The following is a 23,339-nucleotide window of genomic DNA, read 5'->3' as shown; positions in this document are numbered from 1 at the left end:
ATAGAGAATCACATGCATGTAATTATGCCTAGCCCCGTTAGCATAGTGAATCACCTGCACGTAACTGTACCTAGTCTTGTTAGCATAGTTAATCACCTGCATGAAACAATACCTAGCCTTGTTAGCATAATGAATCACCTGCATGTAATTATATCTACCCTGTCAGCATAGTGAATCACCTGCATGTAACTATGCCTACCCCTGTTAGCATAGTGACTCACCTGCATGTAACTATGCCTAGCCTTGTTAGCATAGTGAATCACCTGCATGTAACTATACCTAGCCCTGTTAGTATACTGAATCACCTGCATGTAACTATACATAGCACTGTTAGCATAGTGAATCACCTGCATGTAACTATACCTAACCATGTTAGTATACTGAATTACCTACATGTAACTATACCTAGCCCTGTTTACATAATGAATCACCTGTATGTAACTATACCTAGCCTTGTTAGCATAGAGAATCACCTGCATGTAACTATACCTAGCCTTGTTAGCACAGTGAATCACCTACATGTAATTATATCTAGCCCTGTTAGCATAGTTAATCACCTGCATGTAACTATGCCTAGCCCTGTTAGCACAGTGAATCACCTGCATGTAAATATACCTAGCCCAGCTAGCATGGTGAATCACCTGCATGTAACTATACCTAGCCCTGTTACTATAGTGAGGTACATGGAAATTATTGCATTGCTTGTCTGAATGCTTTCCTAACCCTGTGGTAAGATGCAAGGTGCGTGTGGCACTGCCTCTGTTTATTCCTAGCCTTGTTAATGTAGTGAGAGGTAAATAATGAGCACTGCCATGTGTACATTTGTTCCTAGTCCTCACAGTATGGTGAAATACACTGAGCAGAGCACTGAATGTGCAGTGAGGTACATGGAGAGAACAGCACTGCACGAATTCTCTTCCTAATTCAGCTACTGACTTGAGGTGCACAATGAACTTGGCACTCTTGAATATGTTGTCATAATTCGTCTATATTATTTTCCACACTAGCATCTGTTCTGAGAAAAGGAAATGAGAAAGCCAATGCTGCACAATGTTTCTTACAACATTTGGACGTTCCCACTACAGAGGTCTCAAGCTGTGAATTATGCACTGAAAGCTCATTATACTTCTTAGCTGTTTTTGACAGTTTACTTCATCAGCCTACACTACAGACTTGCACAGCAATGCAGGCAACGTGCAGTCCTGACTTAACATACCCAATTAGCTAATGCAAAATACGGTTACAACTACCTTTGATAATGCTACTTTGTTATTACTGAAAGGTGCTGACCTTAAACCAGTAGCCTAGTGGTAAAAGGCTTACAAACCTATTAATAATGCATGTTTTTAAGCACTGCAGTCCCTCATAATGTTCTGCTTCTTGGAAAGGATGTATATACTTAGAGAAAGTAACTTCCTTACCAGGCATGTAAAAGAGAAGTACACCCTGAAATGCAAAGTCACACATTTCTGATAGAAGATGATGATATATCTGCATGGTGACACAACAGTCAGCTGGTAACTCATTACTCCCATGACCTGGGAGTGACAGCATTAGATGGGTTAGCCAACAGACAAAGAATATTATATCTTCACTACAGCTCTCTTCCTGATTTTGTGAAGGAGGCATAATGTATACCACAATTTAAATGTTAATCCTGTTCAAATTAACTGAAATTATAGTGACTGCCATATATGGCATTAACAGGAGAAATGCCTACATGATATTCTGTGGGTCATGGTGTGTTCACTTCTTAACCCCAAAACTGACCGAGACTAACAGTTCTGCCCATTTCCCAAAATTATTTAACACCTTCATCTGAAAAAGTCATGAAATCATGCTCAGACCTATGGTTGTAAAATAGCCTTAAATTGAGCCTGTGCCTTCAAAGGCAGATAAGCAGCTGCATCTTGATTTTTACTGAGAAAATGATTGTCATTTTGTATTACACCATTCAAAAAGACAGAAAATTCACTTCTGTGCAGAAATACACTGTCTGATTTTAACTTTATAACAAACACAATACATTTATATTATTAATTTATAGGTTCATACTAGGCTATCAGTATGCAGACTATCACAATTCTAGTCAATTACCAGAGGCCAGAATCAAACCTTGTACCTTGGAGCTGTGAGATAAACGCCATAACCATTATGTCAACCCCTTTCAAAGTTCTTTTGGTTACACTGCACAGAATGGCAGTTATACTTCTGTTTTAAATAGAATGTTTTACAATTAGATGCATCTTTGCAACAGGTACTTTCTTATAAAATTTCATGTTGAGCTTGTTCATAGGTGTTTACTAGGCTAACGACCACAAGGGGCTTTTTAAGCCTAGCCATGCATCCCAAATCTCTGACAAGTTTTGATATCCTTGATATGTCTAAGCATGGACCTGGGAGATGAACCATTTACAGGTTACCTGTTTGCATTAGGGACATAGGTGCCAAACCAGGGATGAATTTCTGTTTTCCTATCCAATTGTCCAAGCTGAACTTGAAATGGGCTACTGAGGACCTCTGCTTCACATGGATGGGGAGCCTGTTCCATAGATGGGGTAGTCTCTGGGATACATACCTATCTCTTCAGCAGGTCCTATTTATATCACAGGCAAGGTTTAAGTCTTTAGAATGGGTAATTCTGGTACTGTTTACTTTGTGGATATGCAGGAGGTCCATCATAGTGGGGTCTGACAATGCTCTGCATGCCAGGGATAGATCTCCCTTCAAAAGCCTGTATGAGACAGAATACAGGGATAGGGCCTTGAGGTGATCTGCATAAGACATATTACTTACGTCCTGTATCTTTTAGTGAGGAACCTCTGTGGACATTCCAGTTGTTGGATATGCTTGGTTAGGTACATACCAAAGGGGGCATTATACTCAATGATAGGTCTGATGAATGCCGAACACAGTGGAACAATGACTTCCTTGAACTTAGATGCCATACCTTTGTTTATAAGTTGCGCAACACAGAATGATTTCCTCACCACTGTAGACACAGGATGATCAGAGGCTAGATTACTATCTGTGTGTGTCCCTAAGTCCCTGACTACTGGGTCAACTCTAAGGGGTGTGTTGTCAGTATGATAGTTACCAGGGATGGACGACTTCCCAAAGGATACTATTATGCATTTCTTGGCATTTAGTTTTAGTCCATGACTCTGACACCAGTTGTTTGTCTGTGTCAACTCCTCCTGGAGAACATTTGTGTCAGTGTGAGATTCAGTGACAGCTCCTAATTTGCAATAATCTGCAAATGTAGTCAGCTAGAGACCACTGACATTGGCCTTGACTTCTGAGAAGTGAATACTAAAAAGGAGTGGTCCAAGGACTGATCCCTGAGGGACTCCACTTGTGACTGGCCTCTTCTAACTTCCTGGGTCCTGTCAGTGAGCCAGTTGGCTATCCACCTGGTGACATACAGGTTTGTACCTAACCTCTTGAGTTTGTCAACAATGTCAGAGTTGGGTATTGTGTCAAATGCCTTGGTCAGGTCACGGTAGGCAGTGTGAACATTTTGCCCTCATCCATGGCTTTAGTGACCTTCACAAAAGTCTATCAGGCTGAGTAGGCATGATCTGCCCTTAATGAAATCAAACTGGGTTGGATCCAGTGCCTGGAGGTTTACTATATCTCTATTGATCATCTCCATGATAATTCTTTCCATGGCTTTACGTATAAGACTAGTGAGACTTATGGGCCTTTAGTTTCCAGGGTCTGTAGATGGCCCACCTTTGTGCAGAGGGATGACTGTTGTCTTTCTCCATTCATGAGGCATGAAGCCTGTTTGGAGGCTACAGTTAAACAGTAATTCCAGAGGCCATGATAGGTCATGTTTCATGCTATTTAAAAGGCATCCTGGGATACTGTCTGGGCTCATTGATGCAGTGTTCTTGGTCTTAGAGAGAGCATTAAGGGCCTGTTCCCTAGTGATAGTAGGAGGAGTTATATTTGATGATATTTCCTGAGGGAAGGATGAGTGGGAGAGAGGAGTAAAGTTGGAGGTGAATTTATCGCCAGGAGGTTTGCTATATCTTCTGGCTCAGTATAGGTGGCTCCATTCACAATGAGCTCTGCAAACAATTGTGTATTGCCTCTGAGGTTACGGACATAGCTTAAGAATGCTTTGTGGCTGTCCTTGGCCTGGGAGGCCAAACTTACCTCAAATTTGGCTTTGGTAGACTTTGTCTGTCCTCTGAGATGTTTGTTTAGTTTGACGAGAGTGCTTTTATCCTGCTGGGTGCTGCACCTCCTAATTTTAGCCATGATTTTCTTCCTCTTGTAAAAGATGACTGCTTAGGTTGCACGGTCCTCAAATTGATACATGCAGTGAGGTGAGTTGCAGTACTGAAATCGCTACAATGATTTGTAGGCTGATTTTTATTGCATGTGGAAAAGTGAATTGGAAAAAAAGACCAATGACCTCACAGATCTGAAGGAAGGCATTGGTGGAGTTCATGAACATGAAAGACTTCAAGGTGGACTACAGTGTAAGTAAGCAAAGTTGGAGGTCCAGGAGTACTGTTACAGTAGCAAACATCTGAAGTATGCTGTTTGCAGGATAATATACGCATAACTTAAAGAAGACAATGGGAATTAATCTTGCAAAAACAGTTTAAAATACACATGAGGAAAATTATGTCCTAGTGTTTCTCAGGAGAGACTAATCCTGTCAGATAGACCAGGCTGGCTGCCAAATAAGGATATGACTGCATTAAGTATGAACAGGGATGGAAGATAAAGGCCATTGAAGCAGCAACACCTCAGACACATTGCTACCAATAATACAGGTCTGCATGATGCAGAAAGCTACTTAGTTGCTAAGAATCTTCCTGGCAAGACATAAAAAGTTAAAACACAGAAGACAGTTGTCTCAGTATGTTTTTAAGAATCCATATTATTTTACTGAGACTCTGTAGATGTTTTACCATATAGAGGTAATGCACAGGCTAGTGTATTGTAATGGAAACATACTGCCAGGATAGTGAGGACAATTATTTTTGGCATACTGCCAGGATAATGAGGATACTATTATTTTGGCATACTGCCAGGATAGTGAGAACACTTATTTTTGGCATACTGCCAGGATAATGAGAATACTGTTATTTTTGGCATACTGCCAGGATAGTGAGAACACTTATTTTTGGCATACTGCCAGGATAATGAGAATACTGTTATTTTTGGCATACTGCCAGGATAGTGAGGACACATATTTGGTTGGAGGTATAATGAGCGTTCAGAATAGAATGGAATAGCAGCAAATGATGTACATAAGAATAATAAAATAAATACTACAGTTGTCAAAATTAAATGCATAAGGGAAAATCCAAGTCCACAAAAGAATCAGGGCAATGAACTGCTCTGAGAACAAGAAAGAAAATGTATAAAACCCAAACTTCACAGAGCAGAAACATGCTGAAAGAAACCACCACGGCATAAAACCAAAGGGTAATTTTATTTCGATATACGCTTTCACAAACACTGTTGCTTCATCAGATCTTGACACCATAAAATACTCCACATTTATTTTTTCCGCTTAAATCCAATCATCCAATGGGAACAATGTGCATTTCTATGTCGTTAAGCAACATATCACTTTCCTGTTAACTACAAGGTGACCAAATTCTAGAAGCAGCATGACTACTCTACACTATATTTCAAACAACATATATGTTGAAATATAGCTTAGAGTAGTCATGCTGCTTCTAGAATTTGGTCACTATGTAGTTAACAGGGAAGTGATATGTTTCTGCTCTGTGACGATTGGATTAAATGGACAAGGACCACTCTCTTTGTCTGCCCAGGGACACTGACTATTTAGAGGGGAAAGACAGCTCCAAAAAAAGGGTTGCTCAGGACAGATAAGTACTGGAGTCTAATAAGGGAAGAAGTAAAGTGTGGGCAGACATGAACTCTCTGGACATAGCAGAGGTAGAGAAACCTGAGAAAGAAAAAAATAAAAGGGGCCCAATGGAGAAAGATAGAAAGCTGTGAAAGATCAGTGGAAAGGAGAGAAAGAAAGAAGCAGCCTGGGCATCAAAAGAGCCAGTGAAAGCACCGGTGACAGAAAAGGATATTGAAAAGATAGCAGCATCATATATAAGGCTAGGCAAGTGTAGAAGGAGAAGGGAGATGTAAAATACTGCCAATGCACTGATGGTCATTTACTGTGTCATCTTTCTTGACAGTGGATTGATGGCTGTTTACTGTGTTGTCTTTTTGTCAGTGGATTGACGGCTGTTTACTGCGTCTTCCTAGCTCTGAGTTTAAGCAATGTGCCACATGGCTGCAGTTAGAGAAGCAGGGTGACCAAAGGAGGACAGATGGAAGAAAAAGTACAGCTGCATACCTGTAACAGTAGATGTTCAAATTTCACACTGCCTCAGTGGCACATAGATTCTGTGCCCACTCAAACCCACACTGGGAGCTTTCCAGAGCTCATAATTCTCTTCTCTGACTCCCTGTGATAGGGGATCAGCTAAGCCCCTCCCATCAGGAGAAGCCTAACCCCTGTCACAGAAAGTCAGTTATTCAGGCTTTTAGTGCTAAGTAGGGACAACTAAAAAGGATCAATAGCAAGAATTTCCTGAAATCAACCAAAAACGGCTAAAGAACTCCAAAGAACAAAGTAAAAGTGAAAAAGCAGCAAACCAAAGACCAGGAAGGAGCTGGACCACATAACTTATAACCTTTCGTTCATTTAATAAAATGCCACAAACATCATAAGAATCTGATGAAGTTCGTGGTGTTTTATTCAACAAATGAAAGCTTATAAGTTTTGTGGTCCGGTTCCTTCCTGGTCTTTGGTTTTCTGATTTTTCACTTTTATTTAATTTCCTGAAATCAACCAATTCACAGCTAAAAATCACCAATACAAATAACCAAAGCCAACCAGTGACACAACAAAGTTGGCAAACAATGAACTATATATATATAAAATAAGGGGTGGTTGCTGCCAATGAGGAGTGTAAAATTCGAACATTTACTGTTACAGGTAAGGAGGGTTTACACAACTGTACTATGTTCATTATTCTCACTGCCACTGTGGCATATAAGTAGATTCCCAAAGCTTACTCTACCCGAGAGGAGGAAGGATAAGGATATAGGAGCCACTGGAGCATGGTCCTTGCAAAGCCTGCTCTTGAACTTGACAAGAAATCCAGTTTGTAGTGTTTTGCAGAGGTATGAACACAGCACCAGGGTGTTTCCTCTAGAATGCTTCTAGAGTCCACTCCTTTCCAATATGCCACCAGAGAGGATAAGGCTCAAGTGGAATGTGTCTTAACCTTGCCTAGAATAAATTCACCACAATGGGAGAAAAAAAGACAATAGCAGAGAACATATAATGACCAGTCCTTTGCTTAGAGCCAGAATGACTCTTCTTAACCCCAGAATAGGAAATAAACAGCTGTTCAGCCTTCCTGAAAAGGCGTAGTTCTGTCAAGGTATTATCTGAGCTGCCTGTGCCTATCCAAGGTATGCATAATCTTCTTTCCATTGTTTTTAAGTTCCAGAAAGAAAACTGGGAGACTGATGGCTTGATTCAGGGTAAATTCAGAAAAAAAACATTTGGCTTGAAAGATGGATTAAGATGTAAAACATCCCTGTCCTTTTGGAAAATCATATAAGGTTGGGCCCAACCTGAGAACTTGCAGCTCAGACACTTACCCTGTAGATGATATTGCAATAATCAAATCAGTTTTCCCAGTGATAAACTTTAAATCAGCCTGAAAGGCAGGTTCAAAAGGAGGGAAGGTCAATTTTTCAAGAACAAAGTTGAGATCTCAAGAAAAAGGAATTTACTTTTGAGGGCATCAAGTGCAGCACTCCTTCCATAAACTGTCTGACTACAAAAAAAAGATGAAAGACAGGGATCCATAGGCAGACACGCTTGAGTTGACTGCAAGATCCACCTTGATAAATGCATACGATAAGCCATTACTGAGTAGCTCACAGAAATATTTCAAATCCAAAGGGATAGACATCATATCAGACCCTCTGTTATCAGTTAGACCCCACCTAGAAAACCTCTCCCACTTGTCCATGTAAGATTTTTTAGTTGTAGGTTTTCTTGCCTCTTTCAATACCTGCTGCACATCCTCATAGAATAAGTCCCTAAAAGGTATCAAGATAGAATCATCCAGGCTGTCAGTTACAGTTGCTCTAAGATGGGGTGCAACAACCCCTCTTGATAACTGTATGAGGAGATCCAGAGTGTGAGGAAGCTTGTGACAATTGTCCTTGGCCAATTCTATCAAAATGAAGAATCAGCTTTGCCTGGGCCAAAAGGGGGTCATCACAATGACATTTGGTAATTCTTTCTGAATCCTCAGAAGTTCCTTGGGTATCAGTGGAAAGGAAGAAATGCATAAAGGAACATTCCCATCCAAGAGAACAAGAATGCTTTCTGTCCTCCAAGTGAAGCTTCAAGGATGTCTCAAACATAATTTTTCCAACTGTCTGTTTTGAAAATAGATTAACAGATGTATTTGAGGTGTCCACCACATCTGTACAAATCCTGGAAAACCTCTGTCCTGAGTCTCCCATCATGAGGGTCTATTCAGGATCTGCTTAGTCTGTCTGCCACTATGTTCTGCTCTGACAGGATGTACAAGGCCTGAAGCATCAGAGAATGCTGCAAAGCTAGCTCCCTGGCCATCACTGCCAACCGGCAAAGAAAGGTATGACATTGTGCTCCCAGACACATTATGAATATTCAAGTCACAGTAATTAGCCCAAAAGGCTGATAATGTTGAATAGAGACAGTAAGTCTCAGATGTTTTCTGATACCGGGAACAATTGGAATCTGAAGATAAGCATCTTTCAGATCTAAAATCTCCATGAAACAGTAGTCTGGAAAAAGGAGTAGGACCATCTGTAGAGTGAGCATATTGAATATGAGCACTTTCAGAAAGGTATTTTGGTAAGACAAATCTAACATGGGTCTCCATGATAGCTCCTTTTCGGGCACCAAAAAGATTCTGAAATAAAATCCCTTTTCTTTTATGGTGCAGAAAGTGGTTCTATAACTGATGCTGGAATATGTGGAGAGAATACATATGTTTAGGCTGACAGGTGGGAGTGGGGAATTCCCCTGAAAGGAGGAGGATTTTCTGTCCACTGCCAACAGTAACTTCTATAAATTATTGTCAGCACCCATTTATCTTGTTGCCAGGCTGCTGGGTTAAGTGAAAGCCTGGGGGAAGGAGAAAGGGAAGAACAGACTGGAGGAAGGGACTGTTAGCATATTGCAAAATAAACCTCCAGATAAAGTCTACATAATTTAGAATTTTAAAGACTAGATTATTAGACTGAGCCAACAGTTTTCCTGAGATTCTAACTGCTTGACAATTTTATCCAGGCAGTGTAGGGATAGAAGATATCAAAGACCTCTTGTTAGAGTTGGGAGCTACAGAAATGGGGGCCAGGAGAGCTGACAAAGGAGCACAGAGATGTGTAAGATCAGAGTATACCTTATTTTTCTTCATTGCCTTTCTAGTAACTTGTTCACTTGCTAAAGTGGTTTTACATGCAGTTTTATAGATATCTTCTTAGGCCAGTAACAGAGGAGGAACAACCAAAACATTTGGAATCTCATCCTCGCAAAGATCACAAAAAGCTTACCTAGCAGTGATAATCATGAAAATCCATAAGTCAGTGGGGATACACCCCCACCAGCTATTGTAGAAGGAGGGAGTTTCAAAAAATACCACAATCTAAGTTTGTGGATAATAGATTGAAACAAATTTTCAAATAATTTTCTCAAAAACACTTATTAAAAGACAACAGGTTTTGAAGGTTTTAGGGAGCGTTCAATATGATATGAACATCTGTTTTTGGTATCAGATGTTAAAGACCTCTTTTTAATACTTCCACATAATATGGGCCTACATTGGTTTAGTGAAGTTTTAGTAGAAGGTACAGAATTCAAACAAGATGGCATCAACATGTTGGTTGAATTCATGGAAATGGTTTTAGCTAACAACTATGTATTTTTTGATTACGAATAATTACAAGCAAACTATGAGTGTGGCAATGGGAGCAGCAGATGCTTCTGGCTTTGCAAATGCTTGCTCTGTTGATTAGAAATGATATGCGTTTACCTGCCCCATTCCAGTTTTTTAAAGACATACCTACTGTACCTTGATGATATATTTATCTTGTGGTCAGAAGGTATTTCATTGGTGCAACAGTTTTTGTGATATATCAATAGTACCACTTCACTTCTTTCTTTACATATAATAAAGATACACACACACACACACACACACACACACACGTGTGTGTGTGTGTGTGTGTGTGTGTGTGTGTGTATATATATATATATATATATATATATATATATATATATATATATGTGTGTGTGTGTGTGTGTGTGTGTGTGGGTCCACTTTTTAATTTCGAAAGTCCACAATAATGAAGTTCAAAATATCGAACTCAAAACCTCAAGATTGTGGAATCTCGAAATTAAAAAGAAAAATAAGGCATAAAAACATGCTTTTGCAGGAGGGACAAGCCCCCATGCATCCCCTACACCCTCTGCAACTTAAATAAACTAACTCCGAGACCGCACTACAGTGAAGAGAATGGTACAGTGATCTCCACTACAGTTCTCTTCAGAGTTAGTATATTTAAGCTGCAGGGGGTGTGGGGGACACTAAGTTCGGTACTTTGAACTTCGGGATTGTGGACTTTTGAAATTAAAAAGTGGACGCATATTTATATATATATATATATATATATATATATATATATATATATATATATATATATATATATATATAGAGGGCCAGCCTGAAGGAAGATGGAGACTGTAAGGTGGTGGCTGGGGAAAGTGTAGTTAAGCAGCATAGAATGGTGGTATGTAGAATGACGTTGGTGATCAAGAAGAGGAGGAGGAGTGTGAAAGCTGTGCCAAGGATTAAATGGTGGAAGTTAAAAAAGGGTGATTGTGAAGTGGAGTTTAGGGAAGAGTTAAGACAGGCACTAGGAGGCAGTGGAGAGTTACCGAATAGCTGGGTAACTACAGCAGAACTAGTAAGGGTGACTGCTAGAAAGGTGCTTGGTGTGACATCTGGACAGAGGAAGGAGGACAAGGAGACCTGGTGGTGGAATGAGGAAGTACAGGAGAGTATACAGTGAAGAGGTTGGCGAAGAAGAAGTGGGATTGTCAAAGAGATGAAGAAAGTAGACATGAGTATAAGGAGATGAGGCGCATGGCAAAGAGAGAGGTGGCAAAAGCTAAGGATAGGGCATATGGAGAGTTGTACGAGAGATTGGACACTAAAGAGGGAGAAAAGGACCTGTACCGATTAGCTAGACAGAGGGACAGAGCTGGGAAAGATGTGCAGCATGTAAGGGTGATAAAGGATAGTGAGGGAAAGGTACTCACAAGAGAGGAGAGTGTGTTGAGTAGATGGAAAGAGTATTTTGAGAGGCTGATGAATGAAGAGAATGAGAGAGAGAGAAGGTTGGATGATGTCGGGATAGTGAATCAGGAAGTGAAACAGATTAGCAAGGAGGAAGTAAGGGCAGCTATGAAGAGGATGAAGAATGGAAAGGCTGTTGGCCCAGATGACATACCAATGGAAGCATGGTGGTGCTTAGGAGAAATGGCAGTGGAATTTCTAACTAGATTGTTTAATGAAATTTTGGAAAGTCAGAGGATGCCTGAGAAGTGGAGAAAAAGTGTTTGGGTACCTATCTTTAAGAATAAGGGTGATGTGCAGAGCTGCAGTAACTACAGAGGGATAAAACTGATTAGTCACAGCTTGAAGTTATGGGAAAGAGTAGTGGAAGCAAGGTTAAGAAGGGAGGTGATGATTAGTGATCAGCAGTATGGTTTCATGCCAGGAAAGAGCACTACAGATGCAATGTTTGCTCTGAGAGTGTTGTTGGAGAAATACAGAGAAGGTCAGAAGGAGTTGCATTGTGTCTTTGTAGACTTGGAGAAAGCATATGACAGGGTGCCTAGAGAAGAGTTGTGGTATTGTATGAGGAAGTCAGAAGTGGCAGAGAAGTACGTAAGAGTGGTACAGGATATGTACGAGGGTAGTGTGACAGTGGTGAGGACTGCAGTGGGAGTGACAGATCCGTTTAAGGTGGAGGTGGGATTACATCAAGGATCAGCTCTGAGTCCTTTCTTATTTGCAGTGGTGATGGACAGGTTGACAGATGAGATCAGACAGGAGGCCCTGTGGACTATGATGTTTGCAGATGACATTGCGATCTGTAGTGAGAGTAGGAATCAGGTTGAGGAGACTCTGGAGAGGTGGAGATATGCTCTAGAGAGCAGAGGAATGAGGGTCAGCAGGGCTAAGACAGAATATATGTGTGTAAATGAGAGGGAGGGTAGAGGAATGGTGAGGATGCAGGGAGTAGAGTTGGTAAAGGTGGACGAGTTTAAGTACTTGGGATCAACAGTTCAGAGTATTGGTGAATGTGGAAGAGAGGTGAAGAAGAGAGTACAGGCAGGGTGGAATGGGTGGAGAAGAGTGTCAGGAGTGATTTGTGACAGATGGGTACCAGTAAGAGTGAAAGGGAAGGTCTACAAGAGGGTAGTGAGACCAGCTATGTTATATGGGTTGGAGACAGTGGCATTGACAAAAAGGCAGGAGTCAGAGCTGCATGTGGCAGAGTTAAAGATGTTAAGATTTGCAATCGGTGTGTCTAGGATGGACAGGATTAGGAATCAGTATATTAGAGGGTCAGCTCATGTTGGACAGTTTGGAGACAAAGCAAGAGAGACGAGATTGCGTTGGTTTGGACATGTGCTGAGGAGGGATGATGGGTATATTGGGAAAAAGATGCTAAGGATGGAGCTGCCAGGTAAGAGGAATAGAGGAAGGCCTAAGATAAGGTTTATGGACGTGGTGAGAGAGGACATGCAGGCAGTTGGTGTGACAGAGCAAGATGCAGAGGATAGGAAGAAATGGAAAGAGATGATCCGCTGTGGCGACCCCTAACGGGAAAAGCCGAAAGAGAATGATGATGATATACATGTACATACATATGGGTCTACTTCAGATGATTAAACTTTCAAATGTTCGACTTTCATATGGCAGAGACCATATGATCAAACATTTAAAAGTTCGAACATCTAATAAAAAAATTAAAACAAAAAAAAATTAACTGAATGCTTTTAGCAGGGAGAGGGGACAAGCTCCCATGACCCACCATACCCCCTGCTATTTAAATATGCCAACTCCAAGATTGCACTACAATGTGGAAAAGGGAAATCTTCCCATTCCGTGTTGTTGGAGATCTCCGTTAAGAACGTTCGAACTTTTAAAAGTTCGATCATATGGTCTTGGCCATATGAAAGTCGAACTTTTGAAAGTTCGATCATATGAAGGGGACTCACACACACACACACACACACACATATATATATATACATATATATATATATATATATATATATACATATATATATATATATATATACATATATTATATATACCCATATTTACATAAAGTGACAATAACACCTGTTTTGTTTTGGATGTCAATATTTTTAAAGACAGAGTGAAACTTTTTTGCATCCACAATATTCAAAAAATGCACTTATTCTAACATGTTACATTATCAAAGTATTCACCCTCCCTAGCAAAAGAATGTTCTGAAAGAACAGATGACTGGGTCTTCCCCTATAATATCAGATGAAGAGTTATTTGTATGAGAATTGGATATCCTGGTTGAGTAAAAATTATTGAGGAAATTAAAAGTGAGGTCTTGAAGGGAGGCTTATAAAACACCCAGATAAACCACTTAGTAAATGTGATACAAAGTTGACAGTAAACATTTTTCATAGAGAAATGGCGTATGAATTTGATGAGGCAAGAAGTGAATTCCAGGCCATTTTAGAAAAGAACTGGAAATGTGTCACTGAATCTTTGGAAATGGAGGCCCTCTGAGAGGAAGGGCCCCCCAGTTGGTATGTAAAAGTAAGCAGAACTTGAAAAAATGTTTTAAAAAGGCACAAGGAGGATTAAGGAATAAGTACATAGCCAGAAAGGGTAAGTACAAATATGGAAACTGTGGTCAATGTGGGTTTATTTTTGAAGGTGTAAATTTTACAGTAGCACATTACCCAAAAATACTGCTACCAAGTGCTAAATGTAATTGCAATACAAAGGGAGTGGAGTACCTGGTCCAGTGTTTAACAAGGCTGACATTCTATGTGGGTAAAATGAAGAATGCCTTTATAAAGTGAACTTACCAACATGATTACTAGGAATGAGGACACAAATGTATTAAGTAAACATTCTAAGGTATGTCTTAATTATATATAATATATATATATATATATATATATATATATATATATATATATATATATTTTTTTTTTTTTAAATATATAGTGGAATAGGGGAGGCGATTTGTCAGTTCATTTAGAGAAGAGAGTTACATTGGCAATTGTTGCTGGATGCTACAACATACCAGGAATTAATGAAAAAACATCAACAATTTACTGGCTCTCAAGAGAGCAAAGTTATGAAGTTTATTATGGTTTCATGTATCATTTTCATCCTTATTTAACAAAAGTGTTTTTTATCTTAAAAATAATTTTGATATTTATTTAAGAATTATCTTGTGTAACAATCGCTAGTTGTGATTAAATATGTGATTTTAGACAGCAATTTTTAGTTTGTATACATTGGCTTTTTATGAAGGGGTTTGTTATCTAATGAAGTTCTGTAATCTACAGGAATGAAAGTGTTTATGTTTTTTAATGAAATTTGTGACTAATTTTCACTTGTGGCTGCACTTTTTGTGTTATTTCCTTTTTAGCATGGTTGGAGTATTCTTGTTTTTTCATGCTCTAAAACATCACAAACTCTTGCAGTCTCTGGTGCAGCTCTAGAATGCTTCCAGTCAAATGCATTTATATACCTAGCCAGCATGTATGGAAAGGTGAATACTTGCTTGGGTTTCTGAACCTGTTTGCCTTCCAAAGAATCAGGTGGGACAGACTATTATCTGCATCAGAGTCCCCATCAAAATCCATCTGCAGCCATAGACTAAACTCTTGAGATGGTAGCCCCATATTCTGAGTAGGAGCATAATCTCCAAGATTAGCTGACTGCAAACACTTTTAGCTAAAATAAACCAGATGATCTCTATACATGGCAATAACTTGACTGCCTACAGAAATAATAGAAAATATAAACTATGTCCCCACACAAGACATGGGGATAAATTGCATAAAATATAGCAGAAACAGTTTAAAATGTTCTACAACCTACACAGTGTAGTAAAGAACAGCACACACAATCACAGTACCAAGTAAAGTTTATTTGTCCGAATAGTGCCAAAAAATCAAATATATACCCATAAAGCAAATAGAAGCCTTTTAAAACAGCATCAATAAGCATTTGCTAAGAGAGTCCCTTGTCAGAAATGAAAACATTTCCACAGGATATGCAATTAAAGCAATTTGCAGTAAAACCATGATTTAATAATTAAGACAGCTAAAGTTGTGTTAAACCAGTACTAAGTATCACATAAATGAAGAGAAATGTAAAAATGAAGCAGATAAACAATAGAAACAAAAGGTGTGATTAAACTGCAGCTCTACATGCACAAGACAGTTCCTAGTGTTCAGCTGACCCCACAGGACTTCCATTTCCCAGTACAAGTCATAAAACACTTTCTCAAATTCTCAAGGAAATTAACAGCAATAGTAAATATCAAGTATCTTAAAATAAAAAGTTTAACAACATATTATATATATTAAATAAAACAGAAAAATCAAAAGTACATACTAATAAAGAGGAAGGGAAGTTCCCAAAAGCTTTTTATCTGAGCCTGGCAGCAGTCACCAATGTGATTCCTACAGCTAGCGCTAATTTTCTCTGATAGTGGTTAGGCTTCCCTGATGGGAGGTGCTTCACATATCCCCTATCTCAGGGAATCAAGAGGAGGGAATTCTTAGCTCTGGATAGCTGCCAGTGTGGGTTTGTGAAGTCACACAACCCATATGCCATTATGGCAGTGTGAATAAGACTGTACTGTACTGGAATTAACTGGAAACAACTGAAATGAGACTGAAACGAAAGTCTTTATCTGTTAATTACCCAAACTTGTGCTGAAGAAGTGCCAGTCTCTACTTTACAGGCCAAGTCTTGTGTACTTTAAAGAATAAATTCTCCAAACACTGTAGTTCATTTAATAAGGCTTTATTAGATGTTTACAATATTTGAATACAGTCTTCATTAACAGTACTGATAAACAATAACAATCTGTAGCAATGCTGGGGTGCTGATTAGTATCTAAAGTTACTGCAAGTCATATTCTGATTGTCCTAAACAATGTAAACCAAAATAGTCTGTATTTGACCTGTCTTCTGTACTCAGCCTTGAGTGTCTGTATTGTTGCTTAATCTTCTCTGCAATGGCAGGTCAAACAAACTAACCTTAAGTTAACTAATATCCTGAACACAACATATTATATTGCTTCAGTCCAGTAATTTTCCTTTGCAAACCAAATTTACTCCCCCTAACCTTGGTCTCAGGCCTTGTCTCATATGTGCTCTATTTAACATTCCATTAAGGAACATTTTGTAGCTGGCAAGACTGTATTGTTCCCTTGAGAAAAGAACATTCTGTATTTCTGTATTTTCTGCACATTTCATGCTTATCTTTCTTTTCTAATAAAATTTCCTTTTCAGAAACTGAAACATTTTAGTCTGCATAATGGTTATAACTACTTTAAATTGAGCTACTTTAGAATGGAGGTCCCTAATCTAACAGTTGCCCCTGAGGTCCCTGACGAAAGTCTACAGGGACCTACTTTTGAAGTTACCTTACATTTGTATTGCTAACTACTGTATACAGTTTTATGCTACTTTACTCATAATCTGAAAATAATTTTTTATTTGGCAAAGAAACCTCCAATTTTTAATTCTGACCACTAGGTGTCACTTGAACCTTTATGACCTGTTCTGATTGAAGCCTCTTAACTTTATGATTTAATTATAACTAGGCAATTGTTTTTCTTAATCTGGTGAATAAGCTTGGAATTTTAATTTTGACCACTAGGCTTCAAATCTGTTAACTTTATGATTTAATTTTCATATTACCTAGATTCATAGTTTTTAGAGTCTTTAAATCTAAATTCTGATGTATGAGTGATATATCCAAAACCTATACATTATTCTGAAAATGAGTATCTTTTAATTCTGTGGCTTTTAAAGCTGATTAGGAAACTGCCATACACATTAAGTTAGACAGAGTATGAACCATTAACTCTGCCTGTTTTTTTTTCTCTCTATATGCTGCAATGGTAAAATTCGATTTTTTCCCTTATGAACGAGTGCCTTAGTGTACTATGATGTCTCTCTCTTATAGCAAATGAAACCTTTTTCTGTTGTTCATAGATTTAAATTTTTAAACATTGTATTTTTTTTTATTGTATAGCCCATCAAGCACGATGGCTATTTTCTGAAAACTAACTGAAATCAGCACTAAAGAGATAACCTTATAAGTGGTATTGAAGCATAATTACCATATACTGTATTAACTTGTGTCTATAAATTTTAATTTATATTTGCTCTATAATGCTACTTGCCTTTTTTAACTTTATATGCTGTAATAGAAGTCTGCCTCCTAAATTTGTGTCTGAAATATTCTATGAATATTTATGAGCTATAATAGTTTACTAAAATCTATACTTTCTGTATTTCAGATCTATACCTTTGTATTTTCTGTTAATGTCCTTTTAAATTTCTGACTAATGTACAATAATTATTTAAAATACACTAATTTGTAAACGTGCACTGTAATTTGTAAACTGATTAACAAATTAAGCCTGCCCTGTTATGCCTTAAGTACAATGAATAACTATTACTACCGATTCTTTAGATAACTTATTTTAATAGTTTACTAAAACTTATGCTTTCTGTGTTTCAGGTCTATACCTTTGCATTTTCTGTTGGTGTCTTTTTTAACTTTCTAACTAATATACAATAATTATGTAAAGTGTACTGTAATCTGTAAATTAACTAACAAATTAAGCCTGCCATGTTATGCCTTGAGTATACTGAATAACTATTACTACCTATTATTTAGATAACTTATTTTAATAAGCCTATAATGAATAATTCTGTCACTTTACCCTTAACTAATGACTAAATAATGTAATTATGTTACTTTACCCTTAAAACTAATGAATAATGTGGAGTAACTGAATATTATTTTTATATTCTGAAATTTGACTGAAATATACTATACTGAACACATAACTGAGTATGGATGTCATATTCTGAATCGAGTGAAATTTACTTCAGCGTGATACATATTTATACTGAACATTTAAAATAGCTGTGTATATTCTGGACACTAACTAAACTAATATTAAAATAATATCTTTTGCCAGTGTTAACTGAACACAGGTAAGCATAACTGAATCTGGTAAATGTTATACTCTGAAAACTAAACTATTGGCACCTTTTGCTGCAAGTATTGTCTGAGCATAGACTGAAAACTAGTACTGTTGTACACCTGTCTGAAAACATGAGAAAATTTTGACAGTGTTACAACACTGATAAAAATTAATTGAAATCTGTTTTCCTGTCAGCATTGTTTGAACACAGATAATCTGAAAACTAGTACTTTTGCACAACTGTCTGAAAGCATGAGAAAATTTTGATAGTGTTACTGTTATATGAACACAGATAAAATTAACTGAAATCTGTTTTTCTGTCAGTATTGTCCAAACATAGACTGAAAACTAGTACTGCTGTTCAATTGTCTGAAAACATGAGAACATTCTGACAGTGTTACCTGAACACAGATAAACTGAAATCTGTTATTCTGGAGACTAAACTACTAATATCTTTTGGTCAGTATTGCCTGAACATAGATAAAAACATAAACTGAAAGTAGTACTGTTATATAACTGTCTGAAAACATACATACTTGCTTTAACGTATAGATTTTAACTTTAAACAAACATTGAAGAAATAACTGAAAGACATAGGCAGTCAACTTCTGCACCACAGCTCTTGACAAAATCTCCACTGCCAATCATGAGCGGACAGGTGATCCGCTGTGGCGACCCCTAACCGGGAAAAAGCAGAAAGAAGAAGAAGATTGTCCCAGTCACTGATGAGGTAAAGAAATGCTTGCTTTAATTATGAAGTGTCATTTTTATAGTTAGGTCTTTAAACCTATTCTTTTCATTTCTTGTGCAAGGCTGGGTAACTAAAGTTCTTTACTGTATTCAGTATCAGGTCCTTAAAGTAACATTTGCATCTTTAACAATTATAAACTGACAGTATTGCTTGCTGCCCTTACCTTATTTACATTTTTCTGCATGAAATAAACATTTGCTGCTAACAAACTCTTGCAAGTCTGTAAACAAACTGATAACCTCAAATGAAACTAAAGTAGTAATGTAACACTGTGCATTTCTGCACCTATATAAAATTGATTTTAACTGTGGAACTTTTTACATTTTTCTCATGACCCTTAGATTTTAACATACTGTTCTGTGAAGCAAACTGATAACCTCAAATGAAACTAAAATAGTAATGTAACACTGTGCACTTCTGCACCTATATAAAATTAATTTTAACTGTGGAACTTTTTATATTTCCTCTCGTGATCCTTAGATTTTAAATAAACTGTTCTTTGATTGAAACTTCACCATCTGTCTCACCGTAACCGTTTCTTTAGCTGACATCATTTAACTTTTTAGTACTACTGAATGCTGCAAAGATTTATCATTACTGTCTACAATTTTCTTGGATAAATAGTAAAACTGTAAATGCATTAAATTGATTTTTACCATACTGTCTCATGGCATATAGTACTGTCTTTAATTCAGCTTGCTAAGCTGGATGGAATCTGATCTTCTTTTTTTTCTCCCCCTCTTTTGGCTATTCCCGTTAGGGTTCGCCACAGCAGATCATCTGTTTCCATTTCTTCCTATCCTCTGCATCTTTCTCTGTCATACCAACCACCTGCATGTCCTCTCTCACCACATCCATAAACCTAATCTTAGGCCTCCCTCTTTTCCTTTTACCTGGCAGCTCCATCCTTAGCATCTTTTTCCCAATATACCCAGCATCTCTCCTCAGCACATATCCAAACCAACACAATCTTGCCTCTCTGACATTGTCTCCAAACTGTCCAACCTGAGCTGACCCTCTAATATACTGATTCCTAATCCTGTCCACCCTTGTCACACCCAGTGAAAATCTTAACATTTAACTCTGTCAGTTCCAGCTCTGACTCCTGCCTTTTTGTCAATGACACCATCTCCAACCCATACAACATAGCTGGTCCCTCTACCCTCATGTAGACCTTTTCTTTCACTCTTACTGGTACCAGTCTGTCACAAATCACTCCTGACACTCTTCTCCACCCATTCCACCCTGCCTGTACTCTCTTCCACACTTACCATTACTCTGAACTGGTGAGCTCAAGTACTTAAACTCATCCACCTTCACCAACTCTACTCCCTGCATCCTCACCATTCCTCTATCCTCCCTCTCATTCACACACATATATTCTGTCTTAGTCCTGCCGACCTTCAGTCCTCTCCTCTCTAGAGCATATCTCTACCTCTACAGGATCTCCTCAACCTGGTCCCTACTTTCACTACAGATTACAATGTCATCTGCAAACATCATAGTCCATGGGGCCTCCTGTCTGATCTCGTCTGTCAACCTGTCCATCACCATTGTAAATAAGAAAGGGCTCAGAGCTGATCCTTGATGTTAATTCCACCTCCACCTTAAACGCATCTGTTACTCCCACTGCAGACCTCACCAATGTCACACTACCCTTGTACATATCCTGTACCACTCTTACATACTTCTCTGTCACTCTCAACTTCCTCATACAATACCACAACTCCTCTCTAGGCACCCTATCATATGCTTTCTCCAAGTCCACAAAGACACAATGCAACTCCTTCTGACCTACTCTATATTTCTCCATCAACACTCTCAAAGCAAACATCGCATCTGTAGTGCTCTTTCCCGGCATGAAACCATACTGCTGATCACTAATCACCACCTCCCTTCTTAATCTAGCTTCCACTACTCTTTCTCATAACTTCAAGATGTGACTGATCAGTTTTATCCCTCTGTAGTTACTACAGCTCTGCACATCACCCTTATTCTTAAAATAGGTAACAAAGCACTTTTCTGCACTCCTCAGGCATCCTCTGACTTTCCAAGATTTCATTAAACAATCTGGTTAAAACTCCACTGCCATTTCTCCTAAACACCTCCATGCTTCCACTGGTATGTCATCTGGACCAACAGCCTTTCCATTCTTCATCATCTTCATAGATGTCCTTACTTCCTCCTTGCTAATCTGTTTCACTTACTGATTCACTATTCCCACATCATCCAACCTTCTCTCTCTCTCTCATTCTCTTCATTCATCAGTCCCTCAAAGTAGTCTTTCCATCTGCTCAACACACACTCCTCACTTGTGAGTATGTTTCCCTCACTGTCCTTTATCACCCTTACCTGCTGCACATCTTTCCCAGCTCGGTCCATCTGTCGAGCCAATCGGTACAGGTCCTTTTCTCCCTCTTTAGTGTCCAACCTTTCATACAACTCTCCATGTGCCTTATCCTTAGCCTTTGCCATGCTCCTCATTTCCTTATTCTCCTGTCTACTTTCTTCAGCTCTCGGACAATCCCACTTCTTCTTCGCCAGCCTCTTCCTCTGTATACTCTCCTGTACTTCCTCATTCCACCACCAGGTCTCCTTGTCCTCCTTCCTCTTTCCAGATGTCACACCAAGCACCTTTCTAGCTGTCTCCCTTACCATCTTTGCTATAGTTACCCAGCTATTCAGTAACTCTTCACTACCCCCCATTGCCTGTTTTAACTCTTCCCTGAACTCCACCTCACAATCACCCTTTTTCAACTTTTATCATTTGATCCTTGGCACTGCTCTCAAACGTGTCCTCCTCTTCTTGATCACCAACGTCATCCTACAGACCACCACTCTGTGCTGCCTAACTACACTTCTCTGTCACCACTTTACAGTCTCCAACTTCCTTCAGACTGGCCCTCCTGCATAGGATATAACCCACCTGTGTGCATCTTCCTCCACTCTTGTACATCATCCAATGCTCCTCCCTCTTCTTAAAATACGTATTCACCACAGCTATGCCCATTCTTTTCTCAAAATCCAATACCATCTAACCCTCTGCATTCCTCTCCTTAACACCATACCTGCCCATCACTTCCTTATCCCCTCTGTTTCCTTCACCAACATGCCCACTGAAATCTGCTCCAATCACCAGTCTCTCACCCTTGGGTACACTCACTACCACTTCATCCAACTCACTCCAAAATTTCTCTTTCTCATTCATCGTACACCCACTAACAACATTCATCATTACAACATCAGTTTCCAGCTTCACAAGCATCACTCTGACACTTTTTCACCTCCAAAACACTCTTGGCATACTATTCCTTCGGGATAACCCCTACCCCATTTCTCCTCCCATTCACACCATGATAGAACAATTTGAACCCACCTCCTATACACCTGGCCTTACCCCCCTTCCATCTGGTCTCTTGCACACACAATATATCACCCTTCCTTCTCTCCATCATATCAGCTAGGTCTCTCCCTATTCCAGTCATACTGCCAACATTCAAAGTTCCTACCCTCACTATTACACTCCTAACCTGATGTGCTTGGCAAACTGCCATTTCTGTATGAAATATATACAGTCTTAAACTGATTATGTAAACACACTTATTATCAGAACGAAAACATGTAGTCCCTGGACTACATGAAAAGAGACATAGAGGAGCTCTCGGAGCATGTAGCCCAGGCCGGTATGACCCTGACCTTGAGTAGCATATTACCCTCACCAAGAATGATGCCACAATATGAAGACAAGATGATCAATTTCAACAATTGGCTTAAGTATTGGTGTCACTGAAAGGGGATCCAATGCCTGTCAGCCTGGGATGACATGCTCGACAAGCCATGATGCTTCGCTAGGGACGGCTTGCACCTGTCACCCCTGGGCTTTCGGATATTGGCAAAGGCTCTTGCTAGCCCCATAGTGCCTTTTTTAGGCAAGGCTCAAAAGACAAACCCACCTCCATAGGTATCACAAAGGATAAGAAACTAAGAGTAATGCTACTCAATGGCAGAAGTCTAAACCTCAAGATGCACGCACTCAAAACTCTCCTTAGCATGAAGAACATCGATATGTGTGCAGTAACAGAAACCTGGTTTAAGGCTACCGAGAGCACCCCAGCATTACCAGGTTATACCTCATACCATGCTTTTCGGCCCCAAAACTTGGACCGAACCACAAAAGGAGGGGGAGTATCAATATTCGTCA

This window comes from Protopterus annectens, chromosome 9.part0 (assembly GCF_019279795.1).
Source record: "Protopterus annectens isolate FY-2018-M chromosome 9.part0, PAN1.0, whole genome shotgun sequence".
Classification (NCBI taxonomy): domain Eukaryota; kingdom Metazoa; phylum Chordata; order Ceratodontiformes; family Protopteridae; genus Protopterus; species Protopterus annectens.
The sequence above is the reverse complement of the archived record's forward strand: the minus strand, read 5'-3'. Positions refer to the sequence as shown.